Below are 8195 nucleotides of genomic sequence, written 5' to 3' on the forward strand. Positions count from 1 at the left end.
AAGCCGAGCCCTAGTGAGTGAAGTCGAGCCCTTGTGAGTGAAGCTAGGTGGAGGACGTTCTGGTGAGAGAAGCCAGACAGTGAAAGTCCTAGTGAGTGAAGCTAAGCAACCCTAGGGAGGTAACTATAGGTAATGTGTGATCGACTGGTTTCCGGTCGACCGCGTGCGGTCGACCGGGCCAACGAATCCTGAAATATATTGACACTGTTTTACTTTACTATTTTATCTATTGTACTAACCCAGTGTGGAGGAGTTGACAGGTCTGAGGGAATCCAGATAGATCAACGGACCGACCAGGGTCTACGAACCGGACAACTGGCAAAGTGGTAAGTTAAAGTAAGTCACTGGAGGAGAGTGTCTTTATGAGGACGCGTCCTGATTTGAGGGACAGTAGGCATCGGTTCAGTTTAGGTACATTTAGGTCCCTAAACTGAAACCTTGACTAGTTCCTGGTCCTGAGAGGATATTAACTAATTACTACTCTTTATTATTATTAAATTGGCCTAATACTTGTTTTACAGGTTATTTGGGCTAACGTTATTTTGCAGGACAAAAGGAGAAAAGTTGTATTCGAATAAACAGTGCCCGAGGCGCCTTCAAGCAGTGAAGGCGCAATGAAGGTGCCTTCATACTGTTCATTGAAGACGCCTTCCGCAGGATAAATTTTTGCCGAAGTCGTGGATAAGTGCCAGGCTATTTGAGATCAAAGTTGCCTCATTGGAGGTGCCTTCCTTGGCTATGGAAGGCACCTTCCATGCCTTTTATAAGGCTGTCTCAAGAAGGCATTGGAAGAACATCGATATACGAGCTTCTGCGCATCGTTTTGAGCTTTCGACTGCTCCGGGCTTCTACTATGGCTCTGTTGCAAAGCTACTGTGCCCAAACAACTGTTCCGAGAACTTCCGATCGTGGCTGGTAGACCGACAACGGTACATGAACGTTCCCACGTTTGATCCTACGTGTCGGTAACAAGTTCTATTTGTGTACTTATTTATTGCAAAAAGACAAGTGCAGTGTGTTGCACTTGTTCTAATATTCTTGTACTCGATTCCCTCTTCCGGAGGTACCGGAAGAGGTTTTTAGTAAATTACCCATCGATAGGTCTGTGAGACCTAGGTCTTGGTGTAGGAGTCGCCAAAAGCTCTAAACCAAGTAAAATCACCTATGTTTTTTTTTGTGTCTTTCGACTTCGTTCATGTTTTCCGCTGCGCATACTCACGATTTTAAAAACGAGAAAACAAGTTTTTGAAAACCACTTGATTTACCCCTCTCTCACTGATGAAAATAATAGGTAGAGGAAAGAAATAACAAAAAGCTTTTTGATCATCTTATTACTAAAGCCAATGGACTTATTTATACAAATTATCCAAAATAATAATGGAAAGATTAAATAAGGCATACAATTATAATAATTATAAACATAATAGTATAATAGACTTGAAAATATTATTTTTCCTATTTGATTCATGTCGATCTTGATTGTGTGCCAAATATAATAAATCTCAATTGATTTAAATTAATTAGAGATTTGTGTACTTATTTATTGCAAAAAGACAAGTGCAGTGTGTTGCACTTGTTCTAATATTCTTGTACTCGATTCCCTCTTCCGGAGGTACCGGAAGAGATTTTTAGTAAATTATCCATCGATAGGTCTGTGAGACCTAGGTCTTGGTGTAGGAGTCGCTGAAAGCTCTAAACCAAGTAAAATCACCAATGTTTTTTTTTTGTGTCTTTCGACTTCGTTCATGTTTTCCGCTGCGCATACTCACGTTTTTAAAAACGAGAAAACAAGTTTTTGAAAACCACTTGATTTACCCCTCTCTCACTGATGAAAATAATAGGTAGAGGAAAGAAATAACAAAAAGCTTTTTGATCATCTTATTACTAAAGCATATAGACTTATTTATACAAATTATCCAAAATAATAATGGAAAGATTAAATAAGGCATACAATTATAATAATTATAAACATAGTAATATAATAGACTTGAAAATATTATTTTTCCTATTTGATTCATGTCGATCTTGATTGTGTGCCAAATATAATAAATCTCAATTGATTTAAATTAATTAGAGATTATTTTCATTATTGTCATTACCCCCGACAAACTCAATAGGAGTGCCTGAACGTTGAATTTGAGTGCTAACTTGGTAAAAAGTTGTCAAGATAATGACTTAGTAAATATATCAGCAATTTGATCTTCTGTAGAGATATAAGAAACTGAAAGCTGTCGAGTCGCCACACGCTCGTGAACAAAATGAAAATCAATTTCTACATGCTTGGTACGAGCATGAAAAACAGGATTTGCCGCAAGATAAGTTGCTCAAATATTATCACACCATATTTTAGGCGTAGAAGTTGGGAAAAAGTGTAATTCTGAAAGAAGAGATCATAGCCAAATAATTTCTGACGTTGCGTTGGCGATAACTTTATATTTAGCTTCAGTACTCGAGTGAGAGACTGTAGGTTGCTTTTTTGAAAGCCAAGAAATAATATTTCACCCAAGAAATATAGCATATCCACTAGTAGAACGTCTATCTTCGGGAGATCCAACCCAATTTGCATCACTGTAGACAATCAACTCTCATGAAGACTGACGATATAAAAGAAGACCATGTAGAATAGTACCTTTGAGATATCGAAGAATTCTCTTAACACATTTCCAATGATATTCAGTAGGAGTATGCATAATTGACAGACACGATTCACAACAAAACCAATATCGGGTTGTGTAATTGTGACATATTGTAGAGCACCAATAATATTATGGTAGATCAGGGGGTCAAACATCGAAGAGGAGGATAAAGGTGCAGTGAAACCACCCTCAATGATTGGTGTGGAGATAGGACGTGCACCATCCATTTTAGCTCATTGTAGGAGCCTAGTAATGTATTTTCTTTGAGAGAGAAGATAACCTTCAGAATGTGAGAAAAAATCTATGCCAAAGAAAAAATGAGCATTGCCAAGATCACAAATAGAAAACTCTTGACGGAGAAGATGTAGTAAAGCAGTAATGCCGTTTTGATCACTACCAATTATTAATATATCATCCACAAAAATCAGAACAAATATTGAAATTTCTCATTACATTTGTAGAATAGGGAAGAGTTTGTTTTTGAGCTAGAAAATCCTTAAGTATGAAGTCAGGTAGATAAACGATGAAACCATGCACGAGGTGCTTGTTGAAGACCATATATAAACTTCTGAAGTTGACACACATGTGTTGAAAGTTGCGGGTGGATGAATCGAGGAGGTTGCTCCATATAAACAATTTCTTCAAGGTATCCTTGAAGGAAAGCATTGGAAACATATAATTGGTGTATTGGCTAACTGGAGCTTACAACTATAGATAGTAGCAATTTGATAGTTGTAATTTTGACGACTGAACTAAAAGTATCATTGAAGTCAATACTTGACTGTTGATTAAAGCTTTTAGCAACAAGGCGAACTTTGTAACGTTCAATAGAACCATCTGCACGATACTTAATTCGATAAACCCATTTAGAGCCCACAATATTCATAGATGGGGTACGAGGGACTAAGCGCCAGGTTACATTAAGAAGAAGAGCATTAAATTCTGTAGTCATCGCAGCACACCAATTTGGATCTTTGACTGTCTGTGTAAAACTAGAAGGTTCAACAAAATTTAAAGAAGCAATAAGAGCACGTGGAAGAGAATAATGAGTGGAAACTGGTTAACATCGTGCATAAATATCGCTTAGAGGAAGCATCCGCCGAGGAATATCATCATCAGAGCTACTCGGAGATGAGTGGTCAAACGGATGAGAATCAGAACTAGAGAGTGGATCACCACTAGCCGCCGAATCTACAGGAACTTGTTAAGATGGAGCATGACCCAAGATACCATCTGCCTTGTACTTTCAATATGTCCTGATGAATCAATATGTGGAGCTCTAGTATATTGCTTGGTGATATTAGATATTTGTCTTGATTATCTGAAGGAGAATCTGAGGTAGCAATTGCAAATGGAAATAGAGATTCATCAAAAATAATATGTCTAGAAATATACATTCGACCGGTTGAAATATGGAGGCAACGATACCTATGATGTAAATTACTATAACCAAGGAAAACACATTGTAAAGAGCGAGGGTTTAACTTGTGCTTAGAGTAAGGTCGTAGTCATGGATAACATGCACAACCAAAGATACGAAAGGAGTAATCTGGAAGACAATTATAATATCTTTCCAAAGGACACTTATTTTGAAGTAGGAGAGTGGGTAAATGATTGATAAGGTAGACTGCGGTTTGGACGACATCATCCCAAACTTTAAGTGGAACCGAGGTATGATTAAGAGCTAAGGCAGTTTCAACCACATGATGATGTTTTCTCTCGACGGATCCATTTTGTTCAGGAGTGTGAGGACAAGAGACTCGATGGATGATTAAGATAACGATGAAGCGCTTGATACTCTTCACCCCAATCATAATGAAGGGAGAGAATTTTACGATCAAAATAGCGCTCAACATGTTTTTGAAAGCGACAAAAAATATCAAGAGATCAGACTTTCTTTTCATAAGAAAAATCTAAGTAAACTTGCTGAAATTGTCAATAAAAATAATAAAATAAAGAAAACCTTGATTAGATAGAATAGGAGCAGGACCGCACACATCAGAGTGAATAATTTCTAAAGGAAAACTAGAAGTGCGAGAAGAAGACACAAAAGGTAATTTATGAGATTTTGCTTTCATGCAAGCTTCACATAAATGAGAAGAGGAGGCTAAAGAAATTGGTGTTAATAATATTTTGAATAACACGTAGAGACGGATGACCAAGACGTGAGTGCCAAGAGAATTTATCAGTGTGTTCTCCAACAAACGCATTAGTATAGGTGGGCTGAAGATGCACTACAAGAAAACATGGTTTCAGAGACGAAAAAATCAATTTCTAAAAGTCACTTTTCAGTTTCTAAAAAAAATTTGAGACAGAATATTCCGTATCTAAAATCCGTTATTGAAAGCCCCGTTGCTAATTTAAGAGACGGAAATATTCCGTCTCTAATTTAGAAACAGATTAAAAAGTCGTTTATAAATCTGTTTTTAAATTAACCAAATAAAATAAATTTCAAATACAAAATCTGTCTCTAAATTTTGTTTTAAATCCGTCATTAATCTGTTTTAAATAACATATAAAAAATAATTTTAATCTATTTATAAATCTGTTTATTATATATTTATAAATCTATATTTAATTTTATTTATAAATTTATTTCTATTTTTTATTATATTATATTTCTATATTCTTATCTACTACAAGAAACACACACACATTTCAAATAACTAATTTCTAATCCAAAAGTATCATAAAATTAACATTGGGATAAATAAATATTTACATCATCTAATCAAATGTATAAATTTTTAAATCTCACCTTAAGTAATCTAATCTTTACATTCTATCACGACGCTCATGATCACAAGGATCATATCCTCCTAGATATAAATGATTTGAATATTTCACCTCTTAAATCATTTTACAAACCTTCTCCTTTTCTTTGCTTTGCCTACCTTAGTTGATAAACTTTTCTTCCCTCTATCTATTTTTTGTGATAAGAAGTTCAACACTTTTTTACTTTCAATAATGTCTTCATCTATCCTCTTGCTAGTAGCATGCATGTCTATGATTTTTTCCCTTTGCCCTCCCTTGTCTCGAACTCCATGAGATGAATTACTTCATACGGATTAATGAACCAACCAAGTTTGTTGAGACAATCTAGCAAAATCAAAACATGAAATGAGTAAGTTTAATAAATATAAAAAACAAGCATGCAATGAAATAACCTATATAAAAAAATGATTACTTACCAACAGTACAAATTTATATTATCTCCATTGAGATTTGGACCACAACCTAGGGGAGAAATGAGATAATCAAACTTAGGACAATTAACATATTAAGAATGTTAATGACAGTCTAGATATAAAATGTTATAAGAAGCAATGCTGGTATATGATGTATGATATTTATTTTTTATTACTGTAGTATGAAGTTCAGTAAATGGAGATGAACAAGTTAAATAGAAGACATAATAATAATAATAAAACTAGCTTAACACGCTTTAAAGCGTGCCTTTTGTTGACCTTTTGTTGACTGTCGCTGAAGAATATGAAGCATATGTTATCATAACCACATGACTATTGAGGAGCAAAATGGTAATCAAGTATCTCCCATGAGCAGCGCTTTCCCATCTTCACTGAAACTTTAAACTATCAGCAATAGCTAGCAGTCCCAGATGATTTATAATTAATTTTCAAGTAATTAATTAAGTATCAAACTCATCTCTGTGGGAGTTGATAAAGCAAATGATAGAGACGAGATCAGTGTTTGTGGTGAAATGTTTCAATCCCAGCATCCCTTTGAGTTGTTGCATGATGAAGATGACCGTTGTACCTCCCATGAAACCAGTGATCATCGAATGTGAGAAGAACTCCACCACTCAGCCTACATATGCACGTATTCATCCATCGAGATATATATATATATGATTACTGAAAACATTATCGACTTTTTTTGCAGCTTACGTACACTAGAAATTAACGCACTTTAATTCTCATCAAGCGAGGAAAAACTATTAATAAATAGAAACTCTGCATGGTCAATTATAATTTATTACCTGAAGATGCCGAGCACCGCTTGAAAGAGTCCAGTGAAGAAGGCGGCGGTGAAGAGCAAATGCGTGTCCAACTCCGGGTGGTCAACCGACGATACTTTTGCTCTGATGGCCGAAGCAAGAAACAGCTAGACGGCGGTGGTGCCCCCCATAGCCATGTTTGTGGAGCTACCAAATATCGCATAGATTAACGGTGGGATGAAACTCGAATCTGAAACAGGGACAAATAGTGATTAATTACTTAATTAATTAATCACGCATGTAATGGATTCCGAATTAATTAAGTAGATCATAGTACAGAGGCCGATGAAAGGGTGAAGGTAGGCAAGGCAAGCGTAGCTGATGCCTTTGCGGGATAGCGAGGATGGCGACGGTGAAGCCGACGAGGAGATCGCATTGGAACTTAGCAAGGTTATATTTTGGCCCCCATTCCAGAATGGTTACCAAGTACGTGAGCATTAGCGTAGATCTCGAGGACTGGTGACACTCTGCCTCAGCCAAACGGTACCGAAATGGATCCTTTGGCAAGAATGTCTCCCTCAGATCCTCTCTCAAAGACGTGAAGGACCCTTTCCTTCTTAGGTTCACCTCCATGCGATCAATCTCATATCTACCTACAACTAAAAATAGATCACGTTAGGTGGATCATGGAAAGAACGCCGGAGAAGAAGATCGCATTCGCCTTAAGCAAGAGCCTTGCGTACCTTGGAGTCGTGCGTGATTTGGGATCGGGGAAGAAGATCGTGTTAGAGTGTATACTGAAAGCCTAAGCTTTTGTAAACATTTATTTTGAATAAAGAATCACATTTGGTCAAATCATCTACATTTGTTGTAGTTGTTCAATTAATTTATATTGTAGATAACATAGTATGTGGTGTCACATACAGAAGATGATGTTATCAATACCTTATAAATTATAAACAGTAGCTCATGACCAAAATGGAAAGGAACAAACCATTGGAAGGTCATAGTGTAATTAGGAGTTAGTTTATCTTGACTATATAATTACACTAGTACAGTTAGAGTGTATTGAGTAGGACCATTTGAGGTCGTTTCTTTTATACTGTCTTTATAAAGGAACAAATACCTCAGTTATTATGGAAGTGTGTGCTCTTAATCCTAATATAATAACAAACACACATATTTGATATTTATTTCTTTAATTTATCAATGGGTGAGATTTAGTTCGATGAATCAATAAGCTCGATAAGTTGGGAAATGATATTACTTATAGTGTGTGTTGTTGATTATAGAAGGAAACTGTGTCCTAGTAATCTAGGTTGATAATGTCCCCAAGATGAGCTCATAAAGATTGTCATGTTAAACCCTGCAGGTCGACTTAGTCCGACATGACGATAAGGTTGAGTGGTACTATTCTTGGATTAAGATATTAATTAAATGAGTTGTCAGTAACTCACTTAATTAGTGGACATTCGACATCTTAAACACAGGGAGACTAACACACTCATAATAAGAAGGAGTCCAAAAATGTAATTTGGGATTGGTGCGGTAGTTCAATAATAGTTCTTTGGTGGAATGAATTATTATTGATAAAATTAAGT

At 36.1% G+C, this 8195-nt stretch overlaps 1 long non-coding RNA gene across 1 annotated transcript; it reads right to left on the reverse strand.

The window, feature by feature from the left end:
• Positions 1 to 5376: 5376 nt before the first annotated feature.
• LOC121977788 lies at positions 5377 to 6120 on the reverse strand. Its single transcript, XR_006111042.1, has 3 exons — positions 6104 to 6120; positions 5828 to 5873; positions 5377 to 5735 (listed from the first exon to the last, which is right to left on the reverse strand). It is a non-coding gene; the product is annotated as an uncharacterized LOC121977788 (long non-coding RNA).
• Between the last annotated feature and the right edge of the window lie 2075 nt (positions 6121 to 8195).

This window comes from Zingiber officinale, chromosome 4B (assembly GCF_018446385.1).
Source record: "Zingiber officinale cultivar Zhangliang chromosome 4B, Zo_v1.1, whole genome shotgun sequence".
NCBI classification, from domain to species: domain Eukaryota; kingdom Viridiplantae; phylum Streptophyta; class Magnoliopsida; order Zingiberales; family Zingiberaceae; genus Zingiber; species Zingiber officinale.